Source organism: Neofelis nebulosa, chromosome 5 (assembly GCF_028018385.1).
Source record: "Neofelis nebulosa isolate mNeoNeb1 chromosome 5, mNeoNeb1.pri, whole genome shotgun sequence".
NCBI lineage: Eukaryota > Metazoa > Chordata > Mammalia > Carnivora > Felidae > Neofelis > Neofelis nebulosa.
In genome coordinates, this window is record NC_080786.1 from 42,759,586 (window position 1) to 42,780,799 (window position 21,214).

The 21,214-nt window shown below is 38.0% G+C and overlaps 1 pseudogene; it reads right to left on the reverse strand.

Moving 5' to 3' along the window:
• Nucleotides 1–1,987: 1,987 nt before the first annotated feature.
• LOC131513097 (eukaryotic translation initiation factor 3 subunit E-like) lies at nt 1,988–16,741 on the reverse strand (annotated as a pseudogene).
• Nucleotides 16,742–21,214: the final 4,473 nt, after the last annotated feature.

Sequence of the window (21,214 nt, forward strand, 5' to 3'; positions counted from 1 at the left end):
CTCTCTCTCTCGCTCTCGCTCTTGCTCTCGCTCTCTCTCTCTCTCTGGAAAAAAAAAAGAATTTAAAAGACCCCCAGTTTTTCTCTGATTTGGGGATATATACTTTCTACCACCCATTTCAAATCATGAACTTTCACAATATATTTGCTTCCCATTCTCCAGAGTTTCATTTATCTTCAAACGGACCAATTTCAAACCACAAGTTTTGTTTTGTTTTTTCTAATTATTATTAAAAGAATTCAGTGACTTCTATCACAAACATGGCTAAAATAAAAATGCTTACTTGGTAGGTTTTTAGTTGATTCAAGGGGTTTTCAGAAACCAATAATGTATGATTCTCTGGCACAGTGAGCAACATGACTTTTTTTTTTATCCGCTCACCCGATGTTTGTATGCTCAGTTAACCAGCCCTTCCATGCTCTGTCTGTTCTAAGGGTTGTGGAAATTTAAATACAGTAAATGCTCTATGACAGTGCTGATGTCGTGGAGCCAATTCATTTCCTTGAGTACAAGATCAGTTCACAATTACTGCGGGGCAGTCCATACAGGGCCTCTTAGTTGGCCATTAATTAGGCAATAGGACATGACAGGCAGTATATTTCTGGGCCATTAAACATATCTCTTGAGAGATTTTTTAAAGCAGGAGGCTAAAGGTCAAGTGACTTCAACCACTTGAGAAGTTCACTGCCAGGACTTTTTTATGACTACCAGAAAATTTAAATAGGAATTATTGAAACTAAGACAAACATGAGGATTTTTTTAGCGTATACTTAGGAAATGAGGCCAAAACAAAACTTTAAGAAATGAGTTTATACAATGCCGTGTATTGTACTATGGTTTCCCATATATCATGTCATTTAATTTTCCCAATGACCTTGTGATGTGTCCATTATCTCTATTATACTGCTGAGGCATGTGAGGCTCAGAGCAATTTTATGGCTAAAATGCTCTGTGTTATGTTTTGGAATTCTGAAATTAAATATTATTGGATTATAAACTCTTGAATTATCCAGTCTTAAAGCATTGTTCTCCCCAAACCAAACTCCACCTTCTTTTGATGAGAGCAAAGATCTTTTTAGAAAACATGGCTATCCCATGGGTTAGTAGAAAACCACTTCTTTAGACTTCAAGGCTCCTTTTAGTGAGTCTTGCAAAAATTAATAACAGAGTTTATTAAATAACTATTAATCCAATAAGTCAAAGAATAAATATAATGGTAGACATGTTAGGCAAACCATCTGGAAGAAATTTTTGAGCTTCACTGGGCAATATTTGAAATGTGTCTAGAAACTGACCCACCATGCTGAGATTCTTTCTTGATAACATCATCCTATTCAAGTACCTTATTTCATCTCCCCTGGCCCAGACATTTGTCCACATCTGTCTCCTAGGTGTCACTCTCAACTCCACTCTTGCTGTATGTATAGACACATTCTATTGATTTCTTATTGTGAAATGAACGTGGTCAGCTCTCTTTTGGGGTCAATTGTTTAATTTTCCCTAAGTTATTCCTGACCCCTCACTCAGCACTCGGTATGCCTTGAACTTAGCCCCTCAAGTCTAGCAAACTCTCTTGACTTTTTCCTACTCTACTGATTCTCACCTTTACCTGCTTGTTGTTTTCAGTAGAGATACCCAGATACGCAGGTACCTGATTTCATTTTTTATCCCAAGTGCGTATCATGGTATCAGACATAAATGCTCAATAATTGTTTTCTTTGCTAAATTGATGAATGAATTATTTTACAGATTTAAAATTTTCAAACCATAACTAAATATTAATCAGGACAGAATGTTATTTAATATCTGATTTGATTTTTTTTTTATCCAGGATTTTTTTTTTATAGCTTCCCAAACTCACTTTCACTTAAAAAACAAACAAAAGAAACAGCTTATTTTATTCAAATTTCCCCAAATGCATACTCAATATATTGTTTCTAAATGTATATCACCCTTTATATAATGGTTTTATTATTTCATCTTTATTTTTATAGTTTTTTCATCTTGTCTTTATATAGTTCTTCAGCAGAAGCCAGAGTCCTATGTTGCCTAGTTAGGAGCCTCTGACCTACTATTCTGATTAAGTTTCTTCTCAATATTTTTGACCAACATCTGCCTTCTAAATGAAAGGCTTTTGGTCATTTCAATCACTCACTGATAGGGTGAGACTACATTGTTACCCATAACCATATGACCTAATTTAGAATCAGTCTCGGCATCCAAACTTGCACTTCTAATCAAATTTACAATCCGCCTTTGAGCTGCTTCTGGAGTCATGGTCAGTTTGCCTGTCAACATGTTAATGCCGATACACTGGTGGATGTGAAAAAAAAGTCTTAAATACGAAGAGATGAGCATTTTCAATGAAATCCTCAAGACAAGCCACCAAGAAGTCATTCACAAGTACTGAATCACATTCCCTCAGCTTTTTCTGAGCCCCATCAAAGTGGTAGTTAACATATAAGCATTCAACAAATTCTGTAATTGGGTCTGTGTCTGTATATGTGTAAGACTCCTGCTGAATGACTTTAATCAGATCTTTTAGCACCTGCTGGCATTTTTGAACATTTTTGTTTGTTATGACAACTGTAGTCAAATATGTGGACAAATGGTCTGAATTGCATTAAGATAGTGTGACTGGTAAAGGAAGAGATCGATCATGTTATCACACCTTTTGGGGTGGTCGAAGGCAACAAATAAAGACCAGTGGATGAGCCATGTTCATTACTGAGGAGACCAAAATTAAGATCTCACAAAATTATCAATGATCTCTTTTAAGCATGTAAGACCTTCCATAGCTGCATCCCAATTCTGCATTAAGATTTCAGAGACCAGTTTTCTGCCATAATGAACTCAAAGCATTTCTGTGTTTGCTGGAACCAATACTCTAAAGAAGTAAAGATGTTCTGCTGCTCCAGAGTAATTCCCACATGCATTTGGAATTCTGCATATTTAGAATGTATCTAAATATTCTTGCCATGCTTGTCCATCAGTTGGTCAAGCAGCATTTGACCATCTCTGGTTGATGGCATTTGCCTTGTAGTTTCTGGATCTTCCAACATCTTCAAAATCGGTTTAGTATCTCCCTGAAGCTGTTTCAGCTGTGCAACAACTGTGGTCCTTTTTTTCTGTCAAAGCATGTGGAATAGCATCAGAAGAAAGATTTTTGTATACATCCATAGCAAAGTCTGTCATGTTGGTAACATTAAGAAGATCCTATTTCCTTTGTAATAATTCTTTTTCATTATTTATCTCTCCCATGGACAGAAACTTGAGCAACAGAAAGACTAGATGTGGATCCAAAAAGCGTGCAATGCAAGTAGTCAAGTTGTACTCTGCCCTCTTGCCAAGGAAAAAGCCACTTTCACTTTTAATACACCCAGAGCATTAAATATATTTTCTTTGCCTTCATGAGAAGTTTCTTCTGTCAGCTTCCATGACGCACCACTCACCTTATTTTTCTTCTGTCGGATGACTTCATTCATTCATTTATTCATGTTTATTGGGGATCGGCTATGCGTCTTCTACTTTTTATGTTATCAAGATTCTACTTTTATCAGGATTCAGTAGCTTTATACTTGGTTAAAATTGTTTCCAGATTCTGACCCTACATTATTGCCCAGTCTGTTTTCAAAATTGTACGATTTTGTTGTGTGTATGTGTGAGTGTGTGTGTGTGTGTGTGTGTGTGTGTGTGTGTATGTGTACCTCTGGATATACTCCAGGTCAGAATTTAGTGAGTCAAAAGTTGTTATGCAAAAGACATTTGAAACCAAAAGAATGTCCTTTGGTCACCCTCTTGGTCAAACTCGTAAGAAATCCACATGGTTTTCTTTTGTCTCCACTGGCTAAAATCAGAGGAAATTCCTGTACATTTTTTTTTTCCATTTAAATCTAGGCCAGTTTGATTAAACAACAATCAAGGCTTTCTTGAGTTTTCAAGAGGGGGTTGCAACATTGAAGGGAAGGGAATAGCTATTGCCATAGGATATGAGCTTGTGAAGATGTGTGCAACCTTGCAGGTGCTGACAGCCTTCCTGTGGAACCGAGAGTGGTGCTTGCCTGAGAGAGGAGCCAGCCTAAAGAGAAGACCCCATGAGAGGTAGGGAAAAGCAGGCTGACTTCTGATGTCATCCTTCAAACTTCTGGATCCAGCTTTGCTCCCAAACCAGTTCTTTTTATTACTCATGAAAACCAACAACCATTCTTTCTACATCTTTTCTTTAAATCAGTTGGGCGTTTAAATTTTGTTTCATTTTTTTTTTGTCATTTGAAGACAGTATAATAAAGATAAGATTCATAAAATTCTGGGTGTAGGGGCTCCTGGGTGGCTCAGTCAGTTAAGCGTATGACTTCAGCCCAGGTCATGATCTCACAGTTTGTGAGTTCAAGCCCCATGTCAGGCTCTGTGCTGACAGCTCAGAGCCAAGAGCCTGTTTCAGATTCTGTGTCTCCCTCTCTCTCTGCCCCTTCCGCGCTCACACTTTGTCTATCTCTCTCTTTCAAAAATAAACATTGAAAAATTTTTAAAAAATAAATTACTTTTCCAAAGTCTATTACTTGAAATATTGACCCAGCGCTCAGATTTATTCTGTAAGAAAGAAATCCTGTTTGTGCAAGGACTGTTCATATGTTGGGTCACTCATATTTTGGACTCTCTGCCCAAATTTGCAATTATTTCCATTCCAGTAGGTCCCAGAGAAGTACAAATAATGAAACTGGTGAGGAAGGAAGTATTTTCAAAATTCAGTATTATTCTGAATAATGATGTTGTCAGGAGAGTGATATGAATGATCACAAATATGCAGAACCAAATAAGGCTAGCTCTCCATATATAAATTTATGGTAGGAGCAGATTTCTAACCATTTCCTCAGAGTTCTTTCATAAGGTGGATTAGATAGAATGTTTACCACATGGCTTTTTCATGGTTTCACTGGTAAGGAAGATTTTCAGCCGTCAAGTTATGGTGTCATGTAAAAAATTTACTCAACGAAGTCTTCTTGTGGAAATCTCCAGCAAAATAGTCTTTACTGAGGAACTGTTTGAGTGCTACTTCCTGTTGAAATGGAGTTCCGTGGAAAGCGTGCATTTTGAGGTCCACCATTGAGGCCAAACTTCGAGGTGTATTTTGTTCATCTTTTCTAGGCATCTGACGTCTGCACAAATATTAAGCTTTTATCCTTAGAATGCTTTTTCAGGTCATTTCCAGGAAGACCTGATCTGCTATATTACTGCAGATGGCTGTCTCTAATACACCAATAGTTATTAAAGGCTCAAATCACGGGTTCTTAGATTTCCTCCACATTTTTTCCTTTTTTTTATTTGTAAAAGGCTTCTATAGGAATTACTGTACATGCACAAAAAGGCCCCATTTAGAAAATAGTTTGTGAATCCCCATTCTGTACAGTAATGGTCCATATAACTGTATTAAGTCAGCACCTTTAATAGGGAGAGTGCCTTTTTAGTTTGTGAGAAATCTGCCCCTGCTGAGATTTGAACCAGGTACCCTTGGATCTAAAAGCATGTGCTTTACTCTTTAGATAGAGTGAAATCTTCTTAAAAGTGGGGGGAGGGGGAGGGGGAGGGGGAGAGAGATGAAGTTCTCTTTGACTTTGGAGCCATTTCTTTGACAATTTTATTTTTCTTTCTGAGTTACTTTCTCAGTCTCTTCCCTCCATCCTTTGTTTTATCTGTTCTGGGGTCTTTTTTTTTTATTTGATCATTTGGCTGGTGTTGACCTTTAAAAATATGAATATGACCCTCTGAATCTAAGACCCACATTTAATACCTAATGAAAGCAATGTTGTTAAACCAAATAATCTTATACATGCCGGGTCCTAGACTTGGGCTACAGAATCTCTAATATTCTCCCACCTCTAAGATTCGTGAGTGTAACTTATTTGTGTCAAGTTAAAAATGGAAACTTTTTTTTCCCCTGTGGAAGAAAAATGATCATGCGGTCCTTTGAATTTGCTACTTTCTGTGTATTGCCTGATGGTGGTCATTTTACCAACAAGGCTTCTGGAATCCTCTTCTTACAAATATATTTTAGTAATAAAAGTTTGATTTTCTATATTTCCTAAGTTTCATTATATATGCAACTAGCCAAAGTCTAGTGTCATGTAACATTCCTTCATCCCTTGCAAATCTCATCATATTCAATAAGGTTTCATGAGAGCATTATAGATACTTGTGAGCTCTGAGAAGATGAGCTTGTTTTATTCTCAAAACAAAATTGTGTTCCAAGTGCTTTTTAAAGTAAAATAGAGTGTGGGGATTTCTAATAAACAGATCAGATGGGATAATAGGCTGTAATAAAGTAACCGAAGTGATGTTTCCTCTTCCTTTGTCATAGCAGAGTTCCACTTAGATTACCATAGCCACAGGAAACCAAGGTTTAGATTCTTAGTTGCCATTGTTGCATCATTAAACACTTCTTAAATGCTCACAAAATGCCAGGTGCTTTATGGAACATATAAAGACTAGGTCTTGCATAGTTTATTCAAGGATGACATTGGACACATTATAATTACTCCCACTGGAGCCACACGTATAACAAAAAAGGATTTGGGTACAAGAAGGAAAATTTACCAAGGCATATTTTCTTTTTGTTGCCATGCCAGCCCTAACCGCTCACTCATAACTCTCTCAGGTCAAACTGGCAACAATCCAGATGGATTTGGTAATTTATTCAAGGTCAGAATATGGTAAAATTTGTTATTTAATAGGATCTTCGAAAAAAAAAAACCAGTGAAACTTGCGTGGATTCTTTCTTGGATAGTCAACTGAAGTCCAGCCCTAAATTCTTGGAGTCACCTTGTATTTGTCCTAGAATAAAGTCCCAAGCAATAGCTAGGACCTTGATGTTCAAAGTTGACCCAAAATCAGGCTGAGCCCATTGGAAAGTTTTGTATTAGAGATTAGTACCAGTTCTAGTACACTAGATTGGGAGACAAAATATAAAAAGAAATGTTGTTTAATTACCCAGAGTCTCTTTAGTGTCAGACCCAGTTGACTACACAACACATATAAGAATGACAAATGGTCAGAGAAGTGCTTGCAATATAAAAATCACTCAATGAATATTTGCGAAAGAAAGGAATTTCTAAGAATTGTGGTAAGAAAATATCAGTCATGATCCCTTGCCACAAGAAAACGAAATTAAAGTTTGTAAACCAGTTAGATTGGTAATTGTGAGGTGCGGGATCTGAATTTCTAGTTTTCCGACCTCACCTTTTACATGCTATTAAATGTCAAAAATAATTTTTCTTTCAGGGTCAACGTGGACATCATTAAGTTTTAGGGGCAATAAGAAGGTTCCACTTAACACCACCCCCCGCCCCCCACCACCAAGTGATTTCTTCCCTCTCAACTGTTTTCTAAAAGAAAAAAAAAAAAAAAAAAAAAAAAAGAGCGAGTTCACAATTTCAGTAATAAAAGGTTTCAATGCTTTATTTCACTAATTGGAAAAGTTAAGATGAAAAGGTTTGCCAGAAAGTTTTCTTTCTTGTTTCTCTGGGACCTGGATATTAGAAAGTAGGAGGGCACTGGATACCTAAAGGAAATAAAATAAATATCATGGAAATGTTTTAGGACTATAGAAAGGAAACATTAAATTTTACACTTCTTGCTTCTGCTTGAAAAAGAAGATGTAAAAGTTGTGTATGGCTATTTCAAACAATCATGAGCACTCCAGTTAAGAATTCTGTCATTTTTTATATGAGTGCATTTGCCTCTTTTGTAGCATATCAAGGAGCACAATTTTCTCCAGGCAGTGGTTACTATTTCCCCAAATATGACTAATGTGATCAATACCTTTTTCCCCCACCTTAAATTCTTTATTAAGGAAGCATAATTATCAGTAAACGTGGTCTATGGAAAGATACGGAGATGTGAAATTGCACTTAAAGGTGTATGAATGATTGCCTTCCACTGTATATTGCTTTGATTAATCGGCCTGTCATCTCCTGCAGTGTAACTAGCACCTTGAAAGAGGGGGAATCCACAGGGTGCAGCCAGAATTCAACTCTGCCTTCCTTCTCCCTACTCCTTCCACTCCCGGCCATCGTCACCTTAATCTTTCAAACCTCTTCTCCAGCCTTGTTCTTCTCTGCTCCATGGATGAAATTTCAAGCAGGTACCATTACTTTCCCTGGACATCCTTAGGTAGTAAGTCCTATAGTCAGTGTGGGTAAAATCAAGGACTCACAGGTATTATGAAAAGGTCCCATTCATGGTAACATTAAATATGACATGAATTTCACATAAAATCAAAGTTCTTTCTCCTTTCCAGCTTGGTATTGCTTTAGGCATAGGGCAAGAAGAGGAAGAACATGGCCGGCTCCATCTTTGTTACTTATCCCTAACACCTCCCTCCTGTATCTGCTCCCCTTGCTAGCTGAGGTTTCTAACCCTTCTTACAGATGGAGTGAGGAAAAGGAGAAGCCAGACATAGTAAAGATCTTATTTGACAATATTAACTTAATCCAATGATGTTGTTCTTAGGAAGGACGCCCTAGATCCCTAATTCTGATTCTCCCAGAGCGTAATTTTATGGATTATTTCGAGAATACCTTGTTGAGATGCTCTGGTTGCAGTGATCTCATATGGTGAGGTTTCCATTTGGCTAGCTGCTAACAACTGCCATCCACAGAGCGTGGGCGGTCCATGGCACACAGGCTCTCACCGAAGAGGCTCTGCTGTCATGCCAGACATCTCACTTGGGAAAGTCCTTTTCAGGCTGGCTTGAGTCTGACTCCCTTTCACATGGTCCACATTTGGCCCATGGGAAACTTGTGCCTTCGTTTCTGCCAAATGAAGACGGAAATTGCCATTTCTCTCAATGTCATCATTTGTCTTTGCTCACCAGCTGCACAGATATTTCCAGTCATAGGCTTTAGCTTTTTACTTTCCCATGTGCAGGTCAAATGCCATCTGATACAAGAAGACACATTGTTAGCTCTATGAAAGTGGTCCCTTCTATCCTGATCCCTTCTTTATGGGCAAGGGAAAATTCAATAATTTTCCCCAGAGAAATTGTTTCTCCAGAAACAGTCATTTTTCTTGGCCTCTCCAACCTGTAAATATCCTCAAGGACAGTGTTAAATTCAGAGTTAGAAGATGGGTTCTTCACCACCTTCTTTTGTAGGTCTTGCGTGGCCTAGTCCCCCATTCTGGAGTTCTCAGCACGCATAATGTTTATTCTCTACATCTGGGGTCTCAGCTAGAGCTAAGAAAGAAAGATTTTTACTTTAACATCCTTTTCTGATGGTTGGTAATTAACTTGCCCTTCTTTTCTTACTGGAGACATCCATCTACTACAAAACGGTAGCTCCTGCCTCTCTGAGCTTAGAAACATCTAGGGGAAAGGACAAGGCCAATTAGGTAAGGAAATGTTACCAAATATACTCCACCTCCATTTATTCATGTTTATAGATGAAGACTCTCCTCCATTGAGATGATATTAAAACACATTGTTTGTTCTTCATCCAATTTCACATAAATTCATAGACAAAGACCATGCCCATCTCCAGCCCTGGGTTTCTGTGTCTGATCTTTGCCCAGGCAGAGGTCATGCCTTGTGTCTGGCCTAAGTGTGAGTACACAATACACAACAGTATATTGCCATATATTCTTAATCTCTAACTAAACCATATACTGTGGGACAGTAGTGGTGCCTCACTTCTCCTTTTGGTTAATTTAACCCAATTGGAACTTTGTTTGTTATCTCTTCTGCTTCCACCAGGGAACATTAGTTGTACAATAATTAATTGCTACAAATTCATACTTTAATCCATTCAACAATCCTTTAATTTCATTTCTGAGGAATGTTAGTGACTCATAGATAAATAAAAAGAAATAACACAACTACAAAAATTTAATGTAGTATATAACCTATAGAGTGTTTTTAATATATTCAAGGGAAAATGCTGTGAATATTAAAAGGAAAGAGATTCACTTTAGTTGAGAGTGGTGAGACCCTAGGGAGGACTTCTGAGAAGGAATTTTATTTCATTGGGGCCTTGAAAACAAAGCAGCAGATTGCAATGGATGTGTTATGCAGGATTGAGAAAACAGCATGGATACAGTTAAAATATTGGGGCCTGTTTTCAGTAAAATCTTCTCATTGTATGTCATATACAAAGGGAAAAATCTAAAAAGGAAGACTTCTGCCAGACTTGGGAGAACCATAAATGTCAACATCAGAGAGACTGGACTTTATTCAATCAGGAGAGTGTATGAAGGATGGTGTTGAAATTTCTGAGGAAGAGAATTAATTGGGGCAGCCATTTAAAAAGGTTAAATTGGTAGCAGAAAAAAACCTAATAAGTAGAATGCCTGGAAATGGAAAACAGAAGGTGAACATGAATTTATGACAAGGATCTAATCAAGAAGCAATGGATTCATGAATGAGGGAGTATGGTGGGAAGGAACGAGGGAATATGGGAGCTCTGTCCATGGTAGAATGAACAAGACCTGACTACTGACTGGACGTGAGATTAGAAAAGAAGAGTAGTCAGTATGACTTCAGGGTTTATAGTATGACCTATAGTAATCAGTATGACTTCAGGGCTTAATTTCCAGAGGTGTAATTAAGCAAAATTCAGGAGAAAACCTTCCAGTGCAAGAAACAATTGATAACAGGGGCACCTGGCTGGCTCATTCAGAAGAAGAGAATGTGACTCTTGATCTCGGGGTTGAGGGTTTGAGCCCCATGTTTTGTTTTGTTTTGTTTTTTAATTTTAGTTGGTAGCGTACAGTGCAATATAGGTTTCAGGAGTAGAATTCTGTGATTCATCCCTTTACATACAACACTCAGTGCTTATCACAACAAGTGCCCTCCTTAATGCCAATCACCCATTTAGCCCATCCCTTGCCCACCTCTCTCCATCAACGCTCAGTCTGTTCTCTATCATTAAGAATCTTTTGTGGTTTGGGGGGCCTGGGTGGCTCAGTCGGTTGGGCGTCCGACTTCGGCTCAGGTCATGATCTCACAGTCCGTGAGTTCGAGCCCCACGTCGGGCTCTGTGCTGACAGCTCAGAGCCTGGAGCCTGCTTCAGATTCTGTGTCTCCCTCTCTCTCTGACCCTCTCCCATTCATGTTCTGTCTCTCTCTGTCTCAAAAACAAATAAACATTAAAAAAATTTTTTAAAAAGAATCTTTTGTGGTTTGTTTCCCTTTCTTTTCTTTCCCCCCTCCTTCCCATATGTTCCTCTGTTTTGTTTCTTAGGTTCCACATATGAGTGAAATCATATGGTGTCTTTCTCTGACTGACTTATTTCACTTAGCATACTATCTTCTAGCTCCATCCACATTGTTGCAAATAGCAAGATTTCATTCTTTTTGATGGCTGAATAAAACTCCATCTTTTTTTTATCCATTCATTAGTTGATGGCTATTTGTTGAGCCCCATGTTGGGTGTAAAGGTTACTTAAAAAAAGAACTGATGACGTAAAGTCAAGTGTTATATGACTTTCAGAGAGGAGAGCAATCAGATGTTGGAATAGTTGAAGAAAGACTTCATTGGAAGCTTTGAAAATTGAACAAGAATTCCTAGTGAAAATGTGAGATAAAATGAAGAAGTGCATGAAGGACTCTGGCTCCTTCCAATTTGTCATTAGATTTTCTAATAAAAATGTGTTACAACAGATTATTCTGTCCTTTAGATAGTACCCAAGTTGATCAAGGATAGAAATAATAGATTTAGATTCACTTAAGATGATATTTAAGGTAGCTCAGTCTTGGAAGGAACAGACTTCTTTTAATCTCATTTTTTTCTTCTTCAATTTATTTTTTAAGTTAACAAACGGTAAGTTTCACTATTTTTGGTGAACAGTTCTAAGAGTATTGAAAATTTCAGAAAGTCAGGTAGCCACCACTAAAATCAATATATGGGACGTTTTCATTCATTCCAAAATATGTTCTCTTGCTGTCCCTTTGTAGCCAGCCCCTCCCCCTACATTTAACCCTTTTGCCACCACAGATCTGTTCTCTTTCCCTACAGTTTTTCCTTTTCCAGAAAGTTGTTGTAGGGAACACAATTTTAAGACGGCATTTAACCCTGACCATAACAACTCCCATAATTATGCTACATGATATGGGTGGGTCTAACATAATCACATAGGTTCTTTAAAAGCAGAGAATTTTTGCCAGCTGATAACAGAAAAGGAATCAGAGATTTGAAGCAGAGATTTGAAGCCTCCTCTGATAAAGATGGCCATATGGACAGAACCTGAACATGGCCCCTAGAAGTTGAAAGCAATCCCTGACGGACAGGCAGCAGGGAAATAAGCACCTGAGTACTACAATCATTAGGACTTGAATTCTGCCAACAATCTGAATGAGCTTGGAAGTTGCTTCTTCCCTTGAACCTCTAGGTAAGAGCCCAGCCCAACTGATACCTTGAGTATCAGCCTGATCTGACTGCTGATATACAGAAGCGTGACCTAATAAAGGGAGGCTGTTTTAAGCTGCTGAGTTTGTGGTAATTTGTTATGCAGAGATAGAAACTTAATTGTCATGTAAATGAAATAATAGAAGGTGTAGCCTTTTACAACTGGCTTCTTTCATTCAACATGTTGCATTTGAGACTCATTCATTTTGTTATAGGGATCACTGAGTTCCACTGAATGGATTATCTCAATTTGTTTATCCATTTGCAACCTGGAGGACATTCGGGTTGCTTCTAGTTTTTGAGGATCTGAGAAAGTTTGCTCCAATCATTAGCACACAGGTTTTGTGTGAAAATACGTTTTCGTTTCTCTTGTGTAGCTATCTACGAATGGGATCTCTGCATTGCATCAGAAATATATGTTAAAATTTTTAGCAACAAACTTTTCTGAAATGGTTGTTCCATTTGCCTTTCAACCAGCAATATGTAGGAGTCCCAGTAGGTATTGAGGTATTTAGCCATGCTAATAGGTGTATAGGAATATATCATTTTGAATGTGATTTTAAATACTTTTACCACAAACATTAGAGGTTCTGCACAAATTATCATTTTAATAAAATTGTGATGCAAATATAATAAGGTCTTAGCATCTTCAGTGGTAAGTCACATTCTGAAAATATGTCATCGGTAAAGACCAAAGTTTTTCAGAGAGTAGTTTTCCACTAAGATACAAGGGAAGTGACTTGACCTGAGATTATCAACATTTAGCGATATCAGCTACTGACTATGTTCCAGGCATGATGCTAGGTGCTAGAGATAAAAGATGAGTAATACATGCCCCGCCCTCAAGAAGCCCATGCTATCTGAGGAAACAGACACATAATGTGTAATTATAATATAGTCTAGTAGTTGTCATGATTCATGTATTGTTAGGTCAGTCCTACTAGGTCACAGGTGAGGGAGCAGTGAATTTCGCTTGAGGGAGCAGGCTAGTGAGGTCATAAAATTGGACTGTAGGTGTACAATGCCCAAGACTGAAGACTTATTAGCAGTCAGTATTAGCAGTGAAGATTTACATGATTTACATGAAGATTTATAGTTGTGTGCAATTGGAGTCACTTTGAACAAAGTTTAAGAATTGAGAGATGTTTTCTCTCAAATTCTTTCAGATTTTTGGAATCTTCCCAAATAACTGTGTTGGATGTATAATTAAGGATACTATATAACATGATTTTGTGGATTCCCACAGGAGAGATTCTCATTCTCACAGATGCATGTTCATCTGGGCAAGTATGAAAAAATTCGGTGCTTTGGATTTTTGTTTGAGGGTCACCAATAAACATATTAAACAGGATTTCTTGGCGGAATCTTTCTCACTTGGATGTTGTCTTTGTTTTGAAGTTAGTCAATCATTTATGCAGTGTGTGTGTGTGTGTGTGTGTGTGTATCAGTAAAACAGTTAGATGGGAATCATTAGAAATAAGGCTTCACGAAGGCCAACCAGGCCAACCATGTGCTTGTAAGTGGCTACCTCTGCTAGTGATACGATCTTTGAATTTCATATTCAAGATTAATTTATCTAGCGGTGCTTGGGTGACTCAGTCGGTTGAGTGACTGACTCTTGATTTCAGCTCAGGTCATGATCCCAGGGTCATGAGATTGAGCTCCGCATCTGCTAGGCGTGGAGCTTGCTTAAGATTTTCTCTCTCTCTCTCTCTCTCTCTTTCTCTGTCTCTCTCTGCTCTTCTCCCCACTTGCACGTATGCTCTCTCTCTAAAATAAAAACTAAAAAAAGAATTAAAAAAGAATAATTTACCTGTATTCTAACATGGATAGTACAGTGTATGTTAAAGGAAATAAAAGGGGTATTTGTAGTTCTGTTTTTCTAGTACAGCCAGTATCTCCCATATCCATGGCCGAAGCCCATGTGGCAGGACTATACGTGTGAAGATAAACTGAGAGGAAACAAACTGGTGTCAAACAAATTAGGGATTGCACATAATTGAGTAAATGTAGGGTTAATGATCCAATCATTGTAAAATCGTTGTAAAAAACATTTCTCACACACGACGCCTGAGTTCTAAGGAAACCATTTGGACACTGTGAGTTTTATTTGATTTTACATTTCAGAAGAGTTTTCACTGAGGTAACATTTACTTTTGAGGTATGTAATCTAGGCTCAGCAGGTTGTAATGCTAGAGCCTTTGATGTTCGCCAAGTTTGTTTATGAAGTGTGTCAGAGAAGGCAATGCAATATCTTCCACAAAAATTCGGAAACAAACACAGGACCTCTTTTTCTATTCTATTCATAATAGTGTCCTTACTGCCCGAATGCGACCACAGATCTGTTAGAAATGGAAACAAGATTGTCTCTGTGCGCCAGAGAGAATGTGATTGGTGATATCAAAAGCCGGTGCATTTTAGATGATTGTAAAATGTGCTGTTACGGGTGCCATAGCCTCAAGCATCGCTAAGGCTGCCCGAAGCAACACATAGACACCGAGTCTACAGAATATGAGTGATTTGTGCGCATCGTCATATTTTGAAAACATTAAATATGTTTTCCTTTGTTTGTGTTTGACTTTTTGCAACCTGTCAGCTTGAGCTAGGGTTTGTGAGGGCTACTGAGACACCATATTGCAGATTTTGAGAGCTCTGCCTTTGATGGCTTGTAATAAACCACATAGGATATTCCCATTGGGGGGAAAGAAGTTGTAAACTGTCAGGGATATTACAATTTACATGATTTGGAGCTTGGGGATCTCTTGTTTAGATTTTTAACTCTAGCTAATCACAGATTTTTCTGTTTTGAAAACAGCGATTTGAATGTAAACCAACTCAAAAAAGCACAATAAGGCAATTTCAACAAGCTAATTAATTTCCTTAAAAAAGAAAGAAATTTCACATGTTCTGAATTTTTTTTTTTTTTGGAGGATGTCTCCAGAACATAAACTTCATTTACGGAATCATTCAACACCAGTTCTACTGGTAAACAAACATAAGGTAGAACTCAAGTGCCTGTGTCTAAGGATAACATCTAACCAGGTAGCACTGTGAAAATATATTAACACTCATTCAGAAGAAGCAATTAGGAAGTGTCAGATAAAAATGCTAAAAATAAAAATAAATTAAAAGAAACACCTTTACTACAGACGGGAAAAGGATTTTCATTTTCATAAAACTATTAATTTAGAATTTTAAATGAAATATTTATCATCTCTCTTATGTTCAAAGCAGACAAAATAATAGCAGATCTCAAGCTTTGTTTAATTTGTTTTTCCTTCCAAACAAAAATATTCTTCTTGACTTTTCTACAAATGCCACCATCTTGTTGGAATTACTTTCAAAGGGAGACGTATGGTGAATAAACCAGATGCATAATCCATTTGGTATCTTGTAAAAGTAAATGCTACCTGTCTATAAATAAATACTCCTTGAATTTATATTAACAGAAGTAGAAATGTTTACTTGTGGACATTTAAAAAGAATATCTATTGATCTAATTTCAAAAAATCTTTGGGGGCACTTAGGTGGCTCAGTAGGTGAAGCGTCCAACTTCCGCTCGGGTCGCGATCTCAGGGTTCCTGAGTTCAAGCCCTGCATTGGGTTCCGTGATGACGATGCGGAGTCTGCTTGGGATTCCTTCTCTTTCCCCCTCTCTCTCTGCCACATCCCCGAGTGCACTAGTGCGTGCATTCTCTCTCTCAAAATAAATTAATAACCTTAAAAAAATGCCTATAAAAAAATCTTTGTACATGTCTTTTGTTCAATTTATGAACAGGCTATATTGTGTTTAAACGAAGTGTTAGCCATCACTGTTGAGATAGGAAACCTTTTACTACTCATTAGTTTAACAAGTATTTTCAAGGACCAGAGTCAACCATTTTCCCCATCCCACTGTTACTCTTCCATTGAGCGCCGCCATCATTTCTCACCTGAGTCACTGCAGTAGGCTCTCAGTAGATCTCCCTGATTCTGCCCTTGTATTAGTGATCTCATGGCTCTTTTCTGTGTCAAATCTCCCGGTCATTTCCCATTGCACTAAGAGTAAAAGCCAAAGCCCTTGATTGGCCTCCAAGACTCTAAATTATCTGTTCCCGTCTTCTACCCCCACTTTTCCTCTCTGATTGCATCTCGCACCTCTTTTCCCCCTGGCTCATGCTGTTTCAGACGCTTAACAAATTAAACCATTCCCAGAGAACTCCAGGCGAACTTCTGCTTCAGGATATTTGCCATTGCTGTTTCCTCTGCTTAGAAAGCTCTTCCCAGCTATCTACAAGACTCACTCTCTTGCTTCCTTCACGTTTTGACTCAAATGTCACTTTCTCAGTGAGGACTTCCTTGCCCATGCTGATAGTGGCACCTTCGCACTCCCCACAAATGTACACATCCTATCTGTCTTGCTCTGCTTGATTATTTATCTTCTTTAACGCTTAACCACTATCTAATAGACTATCTATTTTACTTATTAATCTTATGTATTGTGGGTGTCTCTCACTAGAATATAAAATTCATTCATTGTTTTATTTATTTATTTATTTATTTATTTATCCCTAGCATCTGGAACAGTTCCTGACACAAAATATGATACTCTGGGCAGGACGTATTGCAAGTGTTAGGGTCCAAGAAGTGATAAGTTCCGCTCTCATGACAAGAACTTTCTAATAAGAAAAACAGATAATAAACAGGTAAATTAGATAGCATCAGATTAGGTATAGGTGCTACAAAGAATAAATATTGCCATTAAACAGCAAGGCTTTATTTCTCAAATGTGGTTAGTCGGCGTGTGGTTTTTAAAGAACATAAGATAGTTACTATATACCTGGGGACACAACACTCACTAATATGAAGCAACACATAATAAAAGATGGCACTTCAGTAAGGAGATACAAACTACAATGTGAATCATAATAATCAACACTGGTGAACGTGGAGGAGTGATGACTGGAAACCGTATGGGCAAAGTGAGAATGAGCACTGTATGCAAAAAGAATAAGGAAGATTGATGACTGGGGTTTTGTAGTATGGAGAGGGAGCTCGGGATGTAGAACGCTTGCTTTGAAGGCTGGACAAATGAGGTTAGGACCCATCTGCTGGAAACCACGGGAGCCATGCTTGATTCTTCCATTTTCTCTCGTTTTTCTTTCATTACCTTCAGTTTATCAACAAGGCATGTGAACTCTGCCTCCAAAAAATATCCTGAAGCATCCACCATTCCAGCTACTACCTTACCCAGTTCACACTCCTTTCTTGCCTGGACTATGAGAATTCAAACCATTCTCTCTGTTTCCACTCTTTGACCCCCTGCATTCCATTTTCCATGCAAGGTGTGTTCAAAACATTTCAGTAACTTCATTTTGAACTTGGAATGAAATTCAAACTCCTTACCGTGTTCTAGAAGACCTGTGTAATCTGACATGACCACCTATCTTGTGCAAGAACTCCTCAGTCTCTCCATGCTCCAGTCATGTCTTCTTTATGTTCCTCATTTTCTAGATAGTATGTGGGGTTGATAGGCTTTAGGACCTTAGCTTTTGGTATGCTTAAATATTTTTCGCTATCTTCACATAACTTTCTCCTTCTCATTATGTGAGATTTACCTTAAATATCAAGTCCACATGGAAGAACTCCCTGACCATCTTATCTAAGGGGTGCCTGTGTGGCTAGGTCGGTTGAGCGTCCGACTTGGACTCAAGTCATGATTTCACAGGTCATGGGTTCAGGCCTGTGTCGGGCTCTGTGCTGACAGCTCGAGCCTGGAGCCTGCTTCAGATTCTGTGTTTCCCTCTCTCTCTCTCTCTCTGTCCTTTCCCTGCTCTCTCTCTCTCTCTCTCTCTCAAAAATAAATAAAAATTTTTTTTTTAATTTTTTTTAACGTTTATTTATTTTTGAGACAGAGAGAGACAGAGCATGAACAGGGGAGGGGCAGAGAGAAAGGGAGACACAGAATCAGAAGCAGGCTCCAGGCTCTGAGCCTTCAGCCCAGAGCCCGATGCGGGGCTCGAACTCACAGACTGCGAGATTGTGACCTGAGCTGAAGTCGGACGTTTAACCGACTGAGCCACCCAGGCGCCCCAAAATAAATAAAAATTTTAAAAAATTAAAAAAATATATCACCCCTTGGGTGTTAGGGGGGCTCAGTTGGTTAATTGATTGACTTGGCTCAGGTCATAATCTCACAGTTCATGAGTTCAAGCCCACATCTGACTTGCTGTCAGTGCAGAGCCTGCTTCAGATCCTCTTTCTCCCTCTGTCTCTGCTCCTCCCCCACTTGGACTCACTCTCTTGCTCTCTCAAAATAAATAAACATTTAAAAAATAAAATAAAAAATACCACCCCTATAATTCTCTATAACATTACTCATTTGCATTTTCTTCTTCATTTTTAATCATTATGTGAAATACTTTATGTATTTGTTTACCTATTTATTATTTGTCTACCAGGATGTAAGCTCTGTGAGAACACAGATTCTGTTTGTCTTGTTCCTCACTGTGTTTCTCGAGCCTAAAAACCATTTTTCTAGGCATTCCTGAGATGTAGAAGGTAGAAAATAAGTTCAATTGAATGAATGAAAATAATTAACCATTGAAACCTTTTAATCTATTTATATGAAATGGAAAAAAAGTGTATCAGAGTAGCCTAGCAGGAAGATCCTGAGTATCAGGACTGAAAATAAAGAGGGATTGACAGCTATGAGCTATTTCATAAAAGAAATCAATGGGGGCCCCTCACTGACAGCAGTCAGAGAATTGCAGTGAAATCAAAGGAGGATATATCAAAGATGATTCGTTCTGTAATCATCAGCAAATGAGTCAAAAATAATTTTTAGAAAGAGTCCAATGGCTAGATTATATAGTTAACACAGGATATTAATAATTAGCAAAGGGTGCTCTATGGTTGGGGAGAATTCTGTGTACAAATTTGTTCTTTTGTCGTTATCCTGGCATAGTTTTGCAATATTATTGTAGCTCTCATTATTGTGCATTTATTTGCAATTGTGGGCCCATAATGAGGTGTGAACTACTCCCCTGGAGTAAATTTGGCACTTTTGGAAAGTTCGCATCACATCTTTGAAGCCATCAGGGTGCTATTGGGTAAGCTGCTACACCCCCTGGCCCCACCCCATTTCCCCACACATGCTTTTCTCAGGATACTCTAGCCTCAAGGAAAACTCTTAATGAGGCTTGCCACTGTATTTCCCTTTCTTAGCTCCTTTGTATGAGAATACATTTTAGCCATAACATTTCCCTACCTCTGTTTTATCTGGACTAGTTTGGAGAATCGACTGATCAATATACCTCACAACAACGTTTCATTCTTAAAAATTGCTAAGACCCCCAGAGAACTTTTGTTTATATAGGTTTTATCTATCACTACTCACCAGATTAGAAATGGGAACTGTGTGCCTGCAAGAAAATGAGGATGGAAAATTAAATAATATTGCCATTAAAACAGTATTTCTCAAAAATAGTTTTGACCTCTTAGGCTCCTTGAAGGGAGGTTGAAACCCTGAGGTCCCCAGACTGCACTGGAGAGCCACTAGTATATAATAAGTAGCCTGTATATAGATCTAGGTGACCTGTCATCTTTCTTACATGACATAAAATCTTATACTCACAAAAAGACAGATTTTAGAGCTATTATTAATAACTCTCAATAAAAACTTTTTAGGTTTTGAAAAAAACTGACGTCTTTCATTGACTTCTGAAGTTTTCCACAATTCTAGGTTTGTGATCCATGGATGACAGTTTTATTTTTAAGAATCACATCTAAGGCCCATTTTGTTTAGTTCAAAACATGAAATAATTTGGCATATTTGCCAGCAAAATTTATAATTTTTTTTTTTTTTTTCTGAGACCACCATACTTTATGCTCTATTTTCAGAATCAAGTTGTATATTATGGTATACCAAAAATGCCAACTTACGACTTCTTCATAAATACAAAATAGCATTGTTAACGCCAAATGCAAAATTGAGAATTCAGGGGCTCCTTGGTGGCGCATTCATTTGAGCGTTTGACTTCAGCTCAGGACATGATCTCACGGTTCGTGGATTTGAGCCCCGAGTCGGGTCTGTACTGACAGATCAGACCCTGGAGACTGCTTGGGATTTTGTGTCTCCCACTCACTCTCCCCCTCCCCCGTTTGCCCTTTGTCTCTGTCTCTGTTTCTCTCTCTCTCTCTCAAAAATAAGTAAACATAACTTTTTTTTAAATTGAGAATTCAATCAATTCAATTGAATATTCTTTAGAGAAAGTTTGAGGGCAAGAAGGACTAATTCTTTTAAGTTATAATATCTAAAAATTTTGTGGTGTTTTTTAGTTTACAATGCTCTCTTCACAATCATCGTGTCTTTTAGTGTCTGCAACAATTCTGTGAGACTATGCGTTATTTTCTGTATCTTTGTTTTGCACAAGAAAAAAAAGAAAAAGGTTTTGGGGGTGATTAATTTTCTATGGCTGCTGTAAGAAAATACCACAGACATAGTCACTTAAAACAACACAGATGTATTATTTTACAGTTCTGCATTTTAGAAATCTATTGTCATTGGATTAAAATCAAGGTATCAGCACGGCTGCATTCTTTCCTGGAGGCTCTAGAGGAGAATCCATTTTCTTGCTTTTTCCAGCTTCTTGAGATTTTACACATTTTTTAATTTCATGGCTTCTTTCCTCCATCTTTAAAACCAGCAACATGGGGCCAGTCCTTCACATACTGCCATCTCTCTCGGTTTGTCTTCTGATTCCCTTTTCAACTTTTAAAGACCCTTATGATGACACTGCACCCATCTAAATAATCCAGGATAGTCTTCCCACTTTAAG